Genomic DNA, 18,716 nt, shown 5'->3' on the forward strand with positions numbered 1-18,716 from the left:
GAACAGGATAAAGAAGAATTTCTAAAATTTTTGGGAAAGGATTTGAAAGCATACCAACAAAGAGAAAAATCATAAAGAAAATCATCAACAAACTTAAAGCATAAACAAAATTAAAAGACAAAAGGACAAAGTAGGAAGAGATATTTGCAACATAAGCAAAGTGTTAATATCTCTTTTCTAGCATTGCTGTTGTTAACAATGAGAAAATGATAAACATAAATGAAAAAAATAACAGGAGGTACAAGGATGTTAAAAGGGAGAGATACAATTTTTTCAATAAACATGAAAAATGTTATTCTCACACAGAATCAAATAAATGAAAAAATTCAAAACATTTTTGAAAAGCTATCTTTCTTCTATCAAGCTACTAAATAAAATAATCAAAATGGCTGGGTGTAGTGGCTCATGCCTGTAATCCCAGCACTTTGGGAGGCCAAGGTGGGCAGATCACTTGAGACCAGGAGTTCGAGACCAGCCTGGCCAGCATGGTGAAACTCCATCTTTATTAAAAATGCAAAAATTAGCTGGATGTGATGGCACACACTTGTAATCCCAGCTACTTGGGAGGCTGAGGCAGGAGAATCGCTTGAACCCGGGAGGCAGAGCCTGCAGTGAGCCAAGATCGTGCCACTGCACTCCAGCCTGCGTGACAGTGAATTGAAAGAAACCTGGGTTGTTGCTAATATCACTGGGTAGGTCTTTTATTGGTATAAATTTATTAGGGAGTAATTTAACAAGGTTCCCTTAAAGCCTCAAAGTGGCTCTAGTTTTTGATCCAGTAACTCCGCCTCAATCCTAATGCAAAATAACCTAGCATGAAGTTTAAAAATGCAAAAAAAAAAATCTAACAATTGAGGGATTGGTTAAATAAACAAGGATAACCTACATAAAGTGCAGTTTTCTTATTGAAAGAATGTACATATTAATAGTACCTATTTTGTTATTTTGTTGTGGAGTTTGAGGGAAATGTATGTAGTGCAGCGTGCATAGTAAGCAGTCTATAGCCATTTCATTATTATTATTATTATTTGAGCCAGGGTCTCACTCTGTTGCGGAGGATGGAGTGCAGTGGAGTGCAGTGGCGCAATCTTAGCTCACTGCAGCCTCGATTTCCTGGGCTCAAGTGGTTGTCCCACCTCAGGCTCCTGAGTAGCTGGGACTCCAGGCGTGTGCCACCATGTCCAGCTAACTTTTTGTGGAGACAAGTTCTCACTATGTTGCCCAGGCTGGTCTTGAACTCCTGGTTTCAAGCCATCCACACCTCAGCCTCCTAAAGTGCTGGAATTACAGCAGCATGACCATTGTGCCTGGCCTGTTTATGATTATGTACATTGTTCTTTAAAGGTTTTAAAGAAACTTGGGGAAGAATGTTCCAGGTGGATGGAAATACCGTGAGATGCCACGTGTTTGGCAGGCTTGCTCTGGAAAGGGCAGGACGGACTGGGTGTCTGGAGCTTGGTGAGTGCAGGGGAGCAGTGGGAGACGATGATGATGATGAGTCTGGAGAGGTGAATGGGGTCCAATTGCATATGGCCTTTCAGACCGTGTTAATAACCTGACGTCTTACATTGATCTGTTTACTATCTGTCTTCTCCACAAAGATTAATCTCCACCAGGGCAATTATTTTGTTTTGTTCACTGCTTTACCTTAGAATCTAGAACTGCAGTATTCAATATGGTAGCCACTAGTCACGTGTGGCTCTGAGTACTGGAAATGTGGCTGGTTGGAATCGTGATGTAAAATATCTCAGTTAAAAAATATTTTCATGACATGTCGAAATGATTATATCTGGATATATTGGGTTAAAATATATCACAAAAATTAATTGCACTTTTTAAAATTTCACATAATCTTTAAATTATACATACATTTAATTTGTTTTATATGTATTTAAAAATTCATATGTGGCTCACATAAATGTTAAAAGCACAGACATAAAAGACACATAGCCATCACTCAGGAAATGTTTGTTGAGTGAGTGAATGTGCAAATTTTTGCCTTGATTCTGTTTGACATGACCTCCCGATTTTACACTTGATCTTAGCCAAAAGGCTGAGAAGCGATGACCTCCCGATTTTAAATTTGTCTTGAAAACTATGGGATTTGTGGTTAGAAGAGAACTTTTCTCTGATTAATATCTGTCCTTGCAGCCTCTCCCAGATTCTTATTTACTCCTAACTCTCTCCTATCTGGCCCTTCTGAGCACTGAATACATGTATGATTTGCTCTGGTTGAGGTAGAAAGTTCTGCTGTTGCCTGTAGATAGACTTGGATCTGACAAGATTGAACAACAGCTCTAGTAGTTTGTGAATTTTTGATCCACTGTCATAATCTTGGTGGACATTGTCATCAGGATTTGGGCAACGAATACATCAACACATATTGAATTTATTGGAAAGGTCACAAGCCAACGTACATGTAAAGAAAATTATGACATTAAGTGCCATTCATACTGAGAAACATGTATGTGTAGGACAAAACCCTGAAGTAAAGAGGCTGGTTTTTAAAAATTGGTTTAAAAAACCTGCATCTTTCTAGGCATCTATAATTATAGAGGGTTAAGTTTCTATCTGTGCATTTACCTGTAGGAGGTTCATATGCATCTGTGTTGGCCATGTATATATTTATATAAACAACATTTTCCCAGCTAGAGAAATTTATATAAATAAATTTTTAGAATTATAGATGGTCGAAGAAAGTATTTTCTAAGTGGATGACAGACACTGGGGCTGAATCCTGCTTCAGGCAGTAGCAAGCAAGTTAAACCATCACTGATTGACTTTTATTAACTCTGATTTGTAAGGCTGATAGGCTCAGACTTGCAGCTGATGGACAGCTTTTTGTCACCCAGCCAAGACACGAATCCTAGAGAAATGCCAAAGAGAAGAGACGGTGTTGTTCCCTAAAACCCATTGTGCTTTGAACATTTGCTACTTTGTTTCTTCTATTTTACATACCCAAGCTGAAATGTTTTTACCAATTATTTTGTCATTCTCTATAAAACTTAGTTTAATCAGACGCTGAGTCTGATCTTTGTGCTTTAGGCTATGGCTGTAAATAACAGTGAAGTGCAATACTATTTGTTTAAAGAGCTGGAATACATTGGTTCCGTTAAGAGAAAGCATGGAAGAATATGAACCCACCCTTTCTTTTCTCAGCTCCGAGCTCCCTCCTAAAATTTTTTCTTCCCTGAGCTATCCTTAAATAATTTTTTATGGACTAGTTAGCTATGATTTGAAATCCTCACGTGTAACTAATATACTTATTTCTCTTTTTTGCTTGATTGAGCTCTAGGCAAAATTATAAAGCTTGCTTTTGATAGCTCCCAGCTACTTTTTTCATTCAACTCATGTTTGTTGAACATCTATTGCAATGGGCCAAGCCCTGGGCTTGAAAGGTGCTTTTGCAGGCATTGTGTTTAAATTTCACAAAGTTATGAAGTTGCAAGTGTTTTCATTCCTATTTTGAGGTGGAGAGATACATTCTCTAGGATGTTTTTAAAATGTCTCACAGCCTGTATGTAACAGCATCAGGTTCTCTAATTCTGTTTAGTGCTTTTTCTGTCATGCACAGCTCCTCCAAGTCCTTCTTTATGTTCCACTAATTAAAACCTGCTCTCTGAAATGATCTGATAATCTCATTCCCACTTAGACGTAAAGTCTTTTGAGGCTTAATGGGCTTCTAATTTCCTTTGAGATTTCTTCTTTGACCCTTGGGTTATTTAGAAGTCTGTTATTTCATTTTGAAATATTTGGAGGTTTTCTACATATCTTATTGTTGTTTAATTCTAACTTGATACTGTTCTGATCACAGAACATACTCTATCATTTTGATCCTTTGCAGTTCACTAAGACTTGCTTAATAATGACTTATGATCTATCTTGGTGAATGACCCATTTACACTTGGAAAGAATGTATAGTTTGCTGTTGTTGTGTATAGCATTCTGTAAAAATATTTTAGGCCACATTGTTGATATTGTTCAAATCTTCTATATTCTTACAGACTTATACTTGTTCTATCAGTTACTGAGAGAGGGATGTTACATCTCCAAATGTGGTTATGTCCACTTCTTCATTTATGTCTGTAAAATTTTTATTTATATATTTGGGGACTTTGTTATTAGTTTCATATGCATTTAAGATTAGTATGACTTATTGATGAGTTGATTTTATCATTATGAAATCTCCTTTTTTATCTGCTAATACTTTTTTAAGTCTACTTTTTGACACTAATATATCACATCTGCATTCTTATACTTAGTGTTTGTATAATTTACTTTTTCTATCTTTTTACTTTTAGTCTGTCTCTGTCTTAATATTTTTAGCATGTTCTGGTAAGTAGCATATATGTAGTTAGGACTCATTTTTATTTTCTTTTTTTTGTTATTTTTCTTATTTTCTTCCCCCAGTCTGACTTTTTTTTTTTTTTTTTTTTTTTGCCTTTTAACTGGGATATATATCAGTTTGTTTTGTGCTGCTATAACAGAATACTTGAGATTAGGTAATTTACAAATAAGAGAAATTTACATCTCACAGTTCTGTAGGCTGGGAAGTCCAAGATCAAGGTGCCAGCAACTGGTGAGGGCCTTCTTGCAGCACCCTTACATTATGGAACATGGAAGGACAAGCCAGCCTAACACTAATGAAGCTTATTTTATAAGCGCATTAATCCCATTCACATGAGAGAAGCCCTCATGGTCTGTCTAATCACCTGTAAAAGGCCCCATCTCTTGATACTACCACATTAGCCAACACCTGAATTTTGAAGTGGGCACATTCAAACCATAGCATTCTGTTTCTGGCTCTCCAAAATTCATGTTCTTCTCATATACATTCATTCAATTCCAATGGCTCCAAACATCTTAACTTGTTTCAGCATCAACTCAGAAGTGTAAAGTCCAAAGTCTCACCTAAATTAGATATTGGTGAGACTCAAAGCATGACTCATGCTGAGGCAAATTTTCCTCTAGCTGTGAGCCTATGAAATAAAACAAAGTCTATGCTTCCAAAATAATAATGTTGGGACAGGCATAGGACATACATTTCTATTCTAAAAGGGATAAACAGGCAAGAAGAAAGGGGTAACAATTCCGAAGTAAGTCCAAAATCCAATGGGGCAAACAACATTAAATCTCAAATCTTGAAAATAGTCTTCTTTGAATCAATGTCTCATCTTCTGGACACACTGGGATGGGGGCTTTGTCCCCACAACTCTGGGAAGCCTGACACCTGTGGATTTGCTGGACACAGTGCACACAGTCTGATGAGTTGGGGTCTTGTGTCTGCAGCTCTTCCATGCTGACATTGCATACTGGTGCCTGACATCGAGGGTGTGGCTCTGCTCCCATGGCCCAACTGAGCATTGCCTTAGTGCAGGCTTCTGCAGTGGCTCTGCACCTGGAACGAGTCTCTGACTGGGCCTTGAGGCTGTCCAGAACATTGTAATCTAGTTGGAGGGAAGCATGCCTCCACGTCTTGTGCACTCGGTGAGCCTGCAGAACTAGCACCATGCAGACACTGCCAAGATTTATGGCTTGTGACTTGCAGAGCAGTCTTTTAAGCCCCATAACACAGCATTAGTCCATTTACATTCAATTTAAATCTTGATGTGTTTGGATTTAAGCTTACTATCTTGGTGTGTGTTTTCTTTTTGTCCCATATGCTTTTTTGTTTAGATAAACAAAAGTAGATACTTTTCCTTTCTTGCTTTCTTGGGTGAAATGAGTATATTTTAATATTCTGTTAAATCTCTTCTACTCTAAGATTATGCCCCTTGGTATAATTTTTTAGTGGTTGCTCTAGTTACTAAAATACTCATCCATAACTTTTTATAGCCTACTTACAATCTACTACTTTATAATTAGTGCAAGAATCTTAAACCATTATACTTCCAATTACCAGCCATGTCTGCCCATCATGCTTTTGTTGTCAAACATTCTATTTTGACCCAGGCTCTAAGACCCATAATATAACTTAGATTTTAAACAGTCAATAATGGCTCTTTAAAAAGTTTTACATATATCTATGCCTATCTATCTATCTTGATTTGAAAAGGTATAGGTATAGCTGTATTTGAGTTGTAAAATACATTTTATTTGCAATTAAAATAATTGTATAGGATTTAAAACATTTTAAAATTTTCTATGTATATATCTGTATGTATAAATTATTCATATACACATAACATCAGAATAATTTTTGAAAAATCCTTTATGTTTGTCAACATAGATCTCTTGCTTGATGTTCTTCATTCCCTCCTGCAAAACAAATTTTACTTTGGTATTTCCTTTCAGACTAAAGAACTTCATTTAGCATTTCTTGTGGTACAGGTCAGACAGAGACGCATTTTTTCAGCTTTTGTCTGTCTGACAATTTATTTTTTTTTCCTTTGTAAAGAATATTTTCATTGGATTTAGTAACTAGGTTGACAGTTTTTTTCTATTAGAACTTGAAAACGTTAGTTCATTTTCTTCTGTTTTCCACTGTTTCTGATGAATAGTCATACTTCATTCTGATTGTTCTTCACATGAGTATTAAGTGTGACTTTTTTCTTCAGGCTGCTTTCAAGATTATATTTGACTTTCAGCACTTTGACTATGATGCATATCAGTGTGGTTTCCTTTGTATTTATCCTGCTTGAGGCTTAATGAGCTTCTTGGAACTGCAGATAAATGTGTTTATCAATTTAGCAAAATTCTCAATCATTATTCCTTCAATTTTTTTGCTCCATTTTCTCTTATTTATTTGGAACTCCAATTATGTTTTTGTTAAACCATTTGATATTGCTCCTCACATTTTTAGATGCTATATTTTTTCACACATTTTTTCTGTTTGCATTACAGTTTGGATCATTTTATTGCTGTGTCTTTAGTTCACTGGTGTTTTCTGCCTCTGTGTCTGGTCTGCTGATAAGTGAATGGAAAGAATTCTGATGGACTTCGTTATTATCTGTTTTAGTTCTAGAATTTCCACTTGAATCTTTTATATAGTTTCCATTGCACTAATGAAAATTTCCATTTGCTCATCTGTATCTTTCACTGCTAGATCCTTTAATGTCTTATTGTGACTATTCACTTTAAATTTTTTTCTGATTATTCTGACATTTGGATCATATCTGAATCTGGTTCTTATGACACTTTCATTTTTTTAAATGATGGGTCTTGTTTCCTTGCATATCGTATGGTTTTGACTGAATGCTGTATATTCTGTGTAAGATAAATGTAGAGACTGATGTAAATAATATTTGTGCCAAGAGGAGTGTTTTTTCCCTTCTTCTGTCATACTGCTAGTGTGGGCACTGAGTCAACCTATTTTGAATTGAGCCAGGTTTGGGCCATATTGTTACTTCAGTAAGATTTAATTCAGCAGAGTCTTCAAATGATTAAGGGCAGGTTGAATGCATTCTCTTTCTCAGAGCTTTGGAGTTGTGTGTCTGGAGTCATTTTCTCAGTTCTCTTGCATTGCCTTCATTCTACACTCGGCAGGTCCTACACACCTACACTTAACATGGGGAAACTTCTTGAGCTCTTTTACCTACTTCCAGCAATAGGAGCCCACTCGTTGTACTCATTGTAAGACAGAGTGCCAGAAGAATTTCTCTCACTTCTCCTCTCCATCCTCAGACTACCAGCATTCAATGCCTGTGCCTGGCTCTGTGTGCATACGTGTATGAGGGGCCATTTGCAGCTCTCCTGTCTTGCTTCTAGTATTTCTGGGGACACTTGGTGAAGATCTATGGAAAAGACTTGATATAGTTTGGCTCTGTGTCCCCACCCAAATCCCACCCTGAATTGTAATCCCCATGTGTTGGCAGAGTGGCCTTGTGGGAGGTGAATCATGGGGATGGACATCTGCCTTGCTGTTCTCATGACAGAATTCTCACAAGATCTGGTTGTTTGATAAGTGCATGGCTCTTCCCTTTCACTGTCTCCTGCTGCCATATAAAATGTGCCTTGCTTTCCCTTTGCCTTCTGCCATGATTGTAAGTTTCCTGAGACCTCCCAAGCCATGTGGAACTGTAAATCAATTAAACCTATTTTCTTTATAAATTACCCAGTCTGAGGTAATTCTTTACAGCAGTGTGCAAATGGGCTAATATAAGACTTGGTGGGTGGAACCAGACCACACTTTGCATGACTTTGATTATTTTAAATTTGTTGAGGTTTTATGGTCCAATATATAGTCTATCTTGGATATGTTTAAAAATAATGTATATCCTGCTGCTATTAGATGGCATGTTCTACTAAAGTCAATTAAATCCTATTGATTGATGTTTTCATTGAGTTCTTCTATGTCTTTGCTGATTCTCTGTCTAGTTGCTCTATCAGTTGTTGAGAAAAGAGTGGAGAAGTTTCTAACTATGATTGTGGGTTAGTCTATTTTTTCTTTCAGTTCCCTCCTCAGCATCTGTTGACACCCAAGTCGGGGAGGGGAGGGGCCCTATTATTGCTGGGTGGGAGTGGGATTTCCAGCTCCCCACTAGTCCTCTATTGATACCATGGGGGTGGCTTGTGGCAACTGAGTGGTGGTGAAAGTCCTGACTCTCCAGTAGGCTTCTTCTGGCAGTACCCCACTGAAAGGGGACAGGTACTTCTTCACTGCCAAATTGAGGGGTGACATGGTGAAGTTCTGACTCTTCACATGATGTCCATTGGGAAAATCTTATCACCACTCAGTGGAGATGAAACTCTGCTTTCTACGCGACCTTTCTGACACCATCCTGGCAGACTGGCAAGGGTGGAAGAATAGACTTCCAATCAGCTTTTGCTGGTATAGATATGGGTAAGAATAAGTTTTTCCTGTGGTATTTGCCTGGAGTATATACTTGTGTAAAAGCCTTATATCTTGCTAGGTTACCTCTTTCCTGGTCCTTTGAATAGAGAGAGCTGGCTGTTGTTGTTATTATTATTGTTATTGTTTGGACCAGCTGGCACTTCAACATGATAGCTCCTTTTACCTAGTACATCATGTCTAGCTTTCAAAAGAAAATTTCAAGACATACTAAAAGGCAAAAAACACAGTTTGAGGAGACACAGAAATCATCAGACCCAGACTCAGATATGGTAGAAGTGTTGGAATTATCAGATTAGAAATTTAAAACAGCTCTGATTAATATCCTAAGGGCTCTAAGGGATAAAGTAGACAGTATGCAAGAACAGATGGGCAATGTAAGCCTTAAATTCTGTACTCTGCAAAGTTATCCTTCAAAAGTGAAAGAAAAGTAAAGACTTTCTGGGACAAATGAAAATTGAGGGAATTTGTTGCCAGTGGACATGCTTTGTAAGGAATATTAAAAGAAGTTCTTCAGAGGGAAGAAAAATGTTATAGGTCATAAACTCAGATCTACATAAAGAAAGGAAGAGCATCAGAGAAAGAATGAGTGAAGTTAAAATATACACTGTAATTTTTTTTTCTTAATTAACCTAATAGGTTACAGTTTGTTCAAAATAATAATAGCAACACAGTATTAGATTATGTCTGCTTTGTAGATACACCAATGCTATGTACATTTGTATAAGGTAGAAATGAAAGCTAAGTAACAGAAGGAATAAAAAAGAATTAGGAATATTTTGTGATTGTAAGATACTTGCACTGTTGGTGAGGTGGTATAGAGTTATTTTAAAATGAAATTGCTTTATCTGTAATTGCACATTGCAAACTCTAGGATTACCACTAAGAAAAAATAAAAAGGAAGTATAACTACTAAGCTAAGAAATGAAGAAAAATTGAATCATGTGAAATGCTCAATTAAAACCACAAAGGGCAGAAAGAAAGTAGAAGAAAAAATAGGAACAAAGAACAAGAGCAATAAACAGAAAACAGTAACGTATATGGTAGACATGAGTCCAAATTTATCAATAATTACTCAACATCAGTGGTCTAAATACTATAAGAGAGATTACCAGAGTCACTGACAAAACATGATACAACTATATATTATCTAAAGGAAACTAACTGTAAATATAAAGACATATATAACTTAGAAGTAAAGAAATAGATAAAGATATACCATGCTAACAACGAATGAAATAAAGCAGAAGTAGCTATATTAATTTCAGACAGAACAGATAAAGTTAGCAGGGATAAGGAGGGACATTATGTAATCATAAAAGAGCAAACTCTCCAGAGATACAAAACATTCTTTAATGGGTATGTACCTAACAACAGAGCATCAATATACATGAGGCAAAAACAGATGGAACTACAAGAAGAAATAGATGACTCTACTATTAAAGTTGGAGACTTCAACACCTCTCTATCAGAAATGGACAGGCCTAGCAAGGAGAAAATCAGTAAGGGCAAAATTAAACTCAACAGCAATCAATCAACTAGAAATAGTTGATATTTATAAACTACATCTAACAACAGCAGAATGCACATTCTTCCCGAGCTCATGTGGAACATTTGACAAGACAGAGCGTATTCTGAGCCATAAAACACACCTTACCAAACTTAAAAGAGTAGAAATTATAAAATGTCTGCTCTCCGACCGTAATGGAATTAAACTAGAAACCAATGATAGAAAGATATCTGGCAAATCCCAAAACATTTGTATATTAAACAGCACACCTGTAAATGGCACATGGTTCTAAGAAGAAATCTCAAGATAAAATATTTTAAAATAAATGAGAATAAAATACAGCTTATCAAAATTTGTGGCATGCAAGAAAGCAGTGCTTACAGAAAAATGTATAGTATTGAATGAATATATTAGAAGAGAAGAAAGATATGAAAACAATAATCTAAACTTTCACCTTAAAATAATTAGAAAAATCAAATTAAATCCAAAGGAAGCAGAAATAATAAAATTAAGAGCAAAAAATCAAAGAAATTGAAAACAGAAATTATTGATTCTCTCAATGAAGAAAATCAACAAAACCAAACCTGGTTATTTGAAAACATTGATAAAATTGATAAGCCTTTAGCCAGACTTACTAAGGATAAAAGAAAGGAGACATAAATTTCTAGTCTCAGAAATGAAAGAAGAAACATCACCACAGATCCCATGGAACTTCAAAGAATAATCTAGAAATATAAACAACTCTATGTTTACAAATTCAGTAACCTAGATGAAGAAAACCAATTTCTTGAGACACACTCTGCTAAAATACAAGAAGAAATAAACAGTTTGAATAAGCCTACCTATATCTGTTAAGGAAACTGAATCAACAATTAATAGTAACCTTTGAAAACCGAAAACACCAGACTTAGATGGATTTATTAATAAGTTCTATGAAACATTTAAAGAAAAAGTTATACCGATTCTCTACATCTCTTTGATAGAATATAACTGCAGAGCAAATATTCCATAAATTATTCTATGAGGTCTGAATTACCCTGATACCAAAACCAGGCAAAGATATCACAATAAAAGAAAACGGAGACTTATCTCTCTTATGAACATAAATGCAAAAATCCTAAAAAAATTAATAAATTAAATCTAACATTATATAAAAATAATTATACACTATAACCAAGTGGAATTTATCCCAAGTATGCAAGGCTGGTTCAGAATTTTGAAACTACTTAATGTAATCAATCAATTCAACAGGCTAAAAAAGAAAAATAACATGATTGTATCAATAGATGCAGAAAAAGCATTTGATAGGTTCCAAAATTCATTCATAATAAAAATTGTCAGCAAGCTAGGAATAAGGGAGAACTTCCTCAATTTGATAAGGAATATCCAAAAAACAGCTAACATTATATTTCATAGTGAGAAACTGGAAGATTTCCCACTAAGATCAGATATAAGTCAAGGATGTCTCCTCTCATCATTCCTTTTCAACATCGTACTAGAAGTTCTAGCTAGTGAAATAAGGTGAGAAAAAGAAATGAAAGGCATACAAATTGTGAAGGAAGAAATAAAGCTGTCTTTGTTTGAAGATGACATGATAATCTATGTAGAAAATCTGGAAGAACTAATTTAAAAAACCCACCTGGGATTAATAAGCAATTATAGCAAGGTTGCAGGATACAAGGTTAATACACAAAAGTCAATCACTTTCCTACATATCAACAAGTGGAATGTGAAGTTAAAAACACAATATCATTTTCATTAGCATCCAAAAAAAAATGCTTAGGTATAAATCTAACAAAATATGTACAAGATCTATATGAGCAAAGCTACAAAACTCTGATAAACAAAAGAAGAACTATATAAACGGAGAAATATTCTGTGTTCATGATTAGGAAGATGCAATATTATCAATATACCAGGTATTTCTAACTTGATTTGTAGACTTAATGTAATCCCAATATAAATTGCAGCAAGATATTTCATGGATATTAATGAGGTAATTCTAAAGTTTACATAGAAAGGCAAAAGACAGAGAATAGTCAACATAATACTAGAGGAAGAACAAAGTTGGAAAACTGACTTAACAGGACCTCAAGATGTACCATAAAGCTATGATAATCAAAGGAATATGGTTTTGATAAAAGAGAAGACACATTTATCAGTGGAAGAGAATAAAGAACACAGAAATAGGCCCACACAAATATAGTCAACTAATCTTTGACAGTTCTTTGACAGAGCAAAGGCAGTTTAATAGAGAAAAGATAGCTTTTTCAAAAAATGGTGCTGAAACAACTGGACTTTCACATGTAAAAATAAATAAATAATTATAGACAAAGACCTTATACCCCACAAAAATTAACTAAAAATGGATCATGGATATAAATGTAAAATGCAAAACTATAAAACTCCTAGAAGACAACTCAGAAGAAAAAACTTAGATAACTTTGGGTATAATGATGACTTTTTAGATATATCACCAAAGTGATGATTTGTGAAAGTAATAATTGATAAGCTGGATTCATTAAAATAAAAAAAAATCTGTTCTGTGAAAGACACTGTCAAGAGGATAAGAAGAAAAGCCACAGGCTGAAAAACATTATTTGCAAAATACACATTTGATAAAGGACTCTTATCCAAAGTTATACAAAGAACTCTCAAAACTTAACAACAAGAAAACAAACAACCTGATTTTTAAAATGGGCCAAAGGCTGGGTGCGCTGGCTCACACCTGTAATCCCAGCACTTTGGGAGGCCAAGGTGGGCAGATCATCTGAGGTCAGGAGTTTGAGACCAGCCTGGCTAGCATGGCAAAAACCCTGTCTCTACTAAGAATATGAAAAATTAGCCAGCTGTCGTGGTGCGTGCCTGTAGTCCCAGTTACTCAGGAGGCTGAGGCAGGAGAATCACTTGAACCTGGGAGGTGGAGGTTGCAGTGAGCTGAGATCATGCCACTGCACTCCAGCCTGGGGGACAGAGCGAAACTGTCTCAAAAATAAATAAATAAATAAATAAATAAATAAATAAATAAATAGCCAGAGATCTTAACAGTCACCTCACTGTATTAGTCAGGGTTTCTAGGGGGAGATAACTAATAGAATATATATATGTTTGTTAGTATTTAACTCATAGGATCACAAGGTCCCACAATAGGCTGTCTGCAAGCTGAGGAGCAAGGAGAGCCAGTTTGAGTCCCCAAACTCAAGAACTTGGAGTCTGATGTTTGAGGGCAGGAAGCATCCAGAAGAGGAGAAAGATGTAGGCTGGGAGGCTAGGCCAGTCTAGGCTTTTCATGTTTTTCTGCTTGCTTTATTTTCTAGCCATGCTGGCAGCTGATTAGATGGTGCCCACCCAGATTAAGGGTAGGTGTGCCTTTATTAGCCCCCTGACTCAAATATTAATCTCCTTTGGCAACACCCTCACAGACACACCCAGGATCAATAGTTTGCATCCTTCAATCCAATCAAGTTGACACTCAGTATGAAGCATCACACTCACCAAAGAAGGTATATTAATGGCAAATAAACATATGAAAAAGTATTCAACTTCACATATCATCAGGGAATTGCAAATTAAAACCACAATGAAATACCACTTATCAGAATGGACATTGTTGAGATATTTCAACAATGAGATTCACATTTATTAGAATGACCAAATATTCTAATATTGTTCACACTAACAACAGCAAATATTGGTGCTGATGTAGAGTGACGGGTACTCTCATTCAACGCTGGTGGGAATGCAAAATGTACAGCCACCTTAAAAGGTAATTTAGCAGTTTCTTATAAAATTAAACATACTCTTACCATACAATACAGCAATCACTCTCCTTGGAATGTTCCCAAATGAGTTGAATACTTATGTCCATACAAAAATCTGCACTCAAACATTTATAGCAATTTTATTCATTTTGGCTAAAACTTGGAAGCAACCAAGATATTATTTAGGAAGTGAATGGATAAACTGCGGTACATCCAGAGAGTGGAATATTATTCAGCACTAAAAAGAAATGAGCAATGGAAGAACCTTAAATGCACATTACTCAGTGAAAAAAGCCAATCTAAAAAGGCTACCTGCTGCAAAATTTCAACTACATGACACTCTGGAAAAAGTAAATCTGAGAGGAGACAATAAGAAAGGATGAATGTTTGCTAAAGTTTAGGAGGGGATGGAAGAATGAATAAGCAGAGCAGAGGGGACTTTTAGGGCATAACATTAGTTTGTATGACACTATAATGGTGGATACCTGTCATTATACATTTGCAGAAACACATACATTGTACAACATCAAGAGTGAAACCTAATAATGTAAGCTATGGACTTGTGTGATGATGTGTCATTGTTGGATCATCCATTGTAACAACTGAGTAACATAACCAGGACTTACAAAAACAGTGACTGTCAACATTATCTTTTTTACAACTGGTTTGATATTTTCTGATTATTGTGTATGACGTTGGCATCATTAAGAAGTCTAGTGTCTGGAAAATAGCATTTATGTCCTTAATGTCAAACAGGAAGAACACATACATGAAGAAATGAGTGCCCAAATCTCAGCAAAATGGTGAAATAGGGCAAAGTTTCCTAAAAGAATGTTTTTTCCTTTGTTAATTACAAAGTACAAAGTTTTTACTTGGAAAAGTTCTTCATTCTTCTTAATGAATGGGCAGCATATTTGACCTAGAGAGGCCTACTAAACTAGTCAAAGAATTACATGTGTTTAAATAAGTGTCTCTTAGCTGCACTTAGATGACAGGGACTGTTATTATTCATTTTATATCTAGCATAGAACCTCAAAGGGATGACTTTTGAGCTGTAAGTGCTTAATAAATATTTGCTGAGTGACTGTTAAAAACGGATCAGTTCAGTTTCCTAGGTAACTAGGGCAGAGGATCTCAGTTTAAAGTTGGAATGTATACTTTCTCCCAAACACTAGTGTTATGGACTAAATTGTGTCTCCATTCCCAAATTCAAAAGATGAAGGTCCAACTCCCAGTACCTCACAATGTACTTGAAGATAATATCTTTAGAGGTGATTCAGTTAAAATGAAGCCATTAAAGTACAGCCCTAACTCAGTATGACTAAATCCTTATAAGAAGAGGAAGAGATACCAGGGACATAGAGAAAGGGGATGTGAGGATACAGTGACAAGGCCAAAGAGAGAAGCTACAGAAGAAACCAAACCTGCCAACACCTTTATCTTAGACTTCCAGCCTCCAGCACTGTGGAAAAATAAATCTCTTTAAGCCACCTGGTCTGAGGTGTATTGTTATGGCAGGCCTGGCAGATTCAAGCCATTCCTTTGAATATATAACAAGGAAATCCCATGTTTTAAATTTATGAATGTTTTATTTAACAAATATATTGACACTTCAAATATCTTGGCAAACTGGTAAATAAGTATCTCTCAAATGTAAAATCTTTATTTTGTTTGATATCAATGTTTATTTCCCCCTCTCTTTCACCATTAAATAATTAACTATATATATACATTCTATTTATATTCCCCCAAACTTCCATGTTTATCTTATAATCTGTTTTGGCCTGACTTGTGTTAATTTGGCACCTTTTATTCTAATTCATTGGAAGCTGAGGACCTCAAAGAGTGTTAGTTCCCAGTGCCTCCCACCATGTCATTTGATATTCAGTTCAATGTGTTCCTGCAGGGCCAGAATTGGTTTTATGCAGCAATTTTCCCTTCATGTATGTTATTTCACCCCCACCCCCACCCCAAACCATCTTAGATGACACCCTTTCAGGTCAGAATTAAGGAGGAAACAAACAGAATTAAGGAGGATGGCATTTTATCAGCAGGCAGTGACCCAAGTATAACCACAACCCAAATTTCAGAGAGTGTACTTTTTTAACACTCCTACTGGAGGTATGATGGTAATAAGTAAAGTCAGACACAGATATTTCCTTCAACTTTTGCCAGACGATGTGGCTCCTTGAAGTAGATTACAATGAAGTCTTTACAAAGCAAAAGGCATGTTGGAGCCTCTCTCCCAAAGGGAAAACAGTTTCCAGTCTGAGACTGACCCCTTAAGTGGAGTCAAAATCCAACGGTTGCATCATCCTTAAAGCATGCTATCTAACCTGAAGCCAGCCTATAGAGTGGCAGTTAGAGCACACGTCCCTGGTTTCAAGTATTAGTTAATATTTTTTAAGAGGATATGAGAGAGTTTTAAGGGTAACAAAATCAGATTTTGAGAGGACTTTTATCCATATCATTTAGTTTTTTTTTTTTTTTTCCAGACAACATTTTTACTTTGGTAAGCCTTGAACTCTGTAAGTTTTAAGATGACATACAAGACATTTTAAAAAATCATAATTACAATATGTTTGTTGCATTATTCACATCTATCTGATAAAAATATGCAAATTTAGTCAGAAAATTGAGAAAAGATTTAGATGCAGTTTCCAAAGACATTTCATTTCAACTTTTGTTCTTTCTTGGAATCCTGTTCATCACCAGTCAGAGTTGTGTCTGGATTTGCAATAGGTTCTGGGGACTATAAAGGAACAGAAGTCATGGTTGAAGACTTTATTCTGCTCCCACAATATGCTAGGAGCTGTCAGGCATACAGCATTCTTCACAATCAAAACCCCCTGTTAAGTACAATTTTCTGTTCAAAACAGATCAAAATAATTTTTTTTACTATTGCCCCTGTATCTTTGGCATCTCCATGAAGTTTTGTGGGTTCCTTGAGTTGGAGCAGTGGTCCCCAACCTTTTTGGCACCAGGGACTGATTTTGTGGAAGAAAATTTTTCTGTAGACCAGGGTGGGGGGATAGTTTCAGGATGATTCAAGTGCATTACATTTATCATGTATTTTATTTCTATTATTACATTGTAATATATAATGAAATAATTATACAACTCACCATGATGTAGAATCAGTGGGAGCTCTGAGCTTGTTTTCCTGCAGCTAGACAGGCCTATCTTGGGGTGATGGGAGACAGTGACAGATCATCAGGGATTAGATTCTCAGAAGGAGCACACAACCTAGGTCCCTCGCATGCACAGTTCACAATATGGTTTGGGTTCCTATGACAATCTAATGCTGCCACTAATCTGTCAAGAGGCAGAGCTCAGGTGGTAATGCAAGCAATGGGGAGCGGCTGTAAATACAGATGAAACTTGGCTCACTTGCCTGCTGCTCACCTCCTGCCACACGGCCCAGTTACTAACAGGCCACAACTGGTACTGGTCTGTGGCCTGGAGGTTGGGGACCCCTGAGTTGGAGGATATTTGTATGCAGGAGTAACAGCAATGGCTCAGATTTTCTAGGGTTGTTCTCTGTGATGTAAATGGTAACCAGATGCTCATGGATCATGAATGTCAAGGGTAGTCTTTAGTGTTGTGAAGAAAGTCCTAGAGATTTCTCACTGACTTGAATTACTTATTTGTGCAATGAGATAGTGAAATTGATTTACCCCACAATGATTTCTTATGTGGTAACAGGGAGGTTAATGGTAGGAAACCAGTGGCCATGGTAAAATGATGCCCAACGACCAATTTAGGGGGGCAGCTACCTCAGAAGCCACCTCCACCCTTGAAATCTGACACTTTCCATGACTTACATGAGAAAATGCTGACTCTTTTACATAGCCTATCACTCATCGGGTCCCACTTTCAGGCTGAAAACCTCTTAGTTTAGTCTAGAATCTACGAATTCAGGGGTATATGGTAAGAGAAGGAAGTGCTAGAGCCTAAATGGAATTTCACAAGTGATGTCATTGTTGGGGAAGAGGAGGCTGAGAATCAGCCTACCAGCTGGTTCCCTAGTGGCCAAGAGATGTGAGGAACTGATGCAAGTTTTTAGATAAACCACAACTAGTTCAGCAATAGCTAGTCAATATTTCTGCCTTATTTTCGCCCTAGGCATTTGGACCTATAATAGTTTGAAAAAAAAACAACCAGGTGTGGTCCTTACACTTATGCTATGTATGATCTGGTGACAATAAAAATAAATAATTATATAATTAAAAATAGTTGGGCAAAGATACAGATAAAAGAAGCAGACATATGTAGGTTATAATCAATATATTTTCTCTTAAGAAGCAAAAAGTCCCCAGGATGCCTGTCTCCCCATATGGACTTAATTAACTTGGTTGATATTCAGACTTGGTTTGGGGCTTTTTCAGGGGTAGGAGGGGCAATTTTGGTGCCATGCAACATTCAGTATTTTGATTCCAGGAAAAAAAAGTGATAATGATCCGTATTCCATTGTGTACTTTTTATATAATGCAAAGTTACCAAATGTGAACATTTTAATTGGGCTATTCTAAGCAGTACCATTGTTATGGGCCTTCTTGTCAAGATGAATCTTACATTAAAACATTTCTCCCAAGCTACCACAAAACCCAGAATCATAAAAAATTTAAGAATTGCTAAAATACAAAGGACCTGA

The sequence above is a fragment of the Piliocolobus tephrosceles genome, chromosome 6 (assembly GCF_002776525.5).
Source record: "Piliocolobus tephrosceles isolate RC106 chromosome 6, ASM277652v3, whole genome shotgun sequence".
Classification (NCBI taxonomy): domain Eukaryota; kingdom Metazoa; phylum Chordata; class Mammalia; order Primates; family Cercopithecidae; genus Piliocolobus; species Piliocolobus tephrosceles.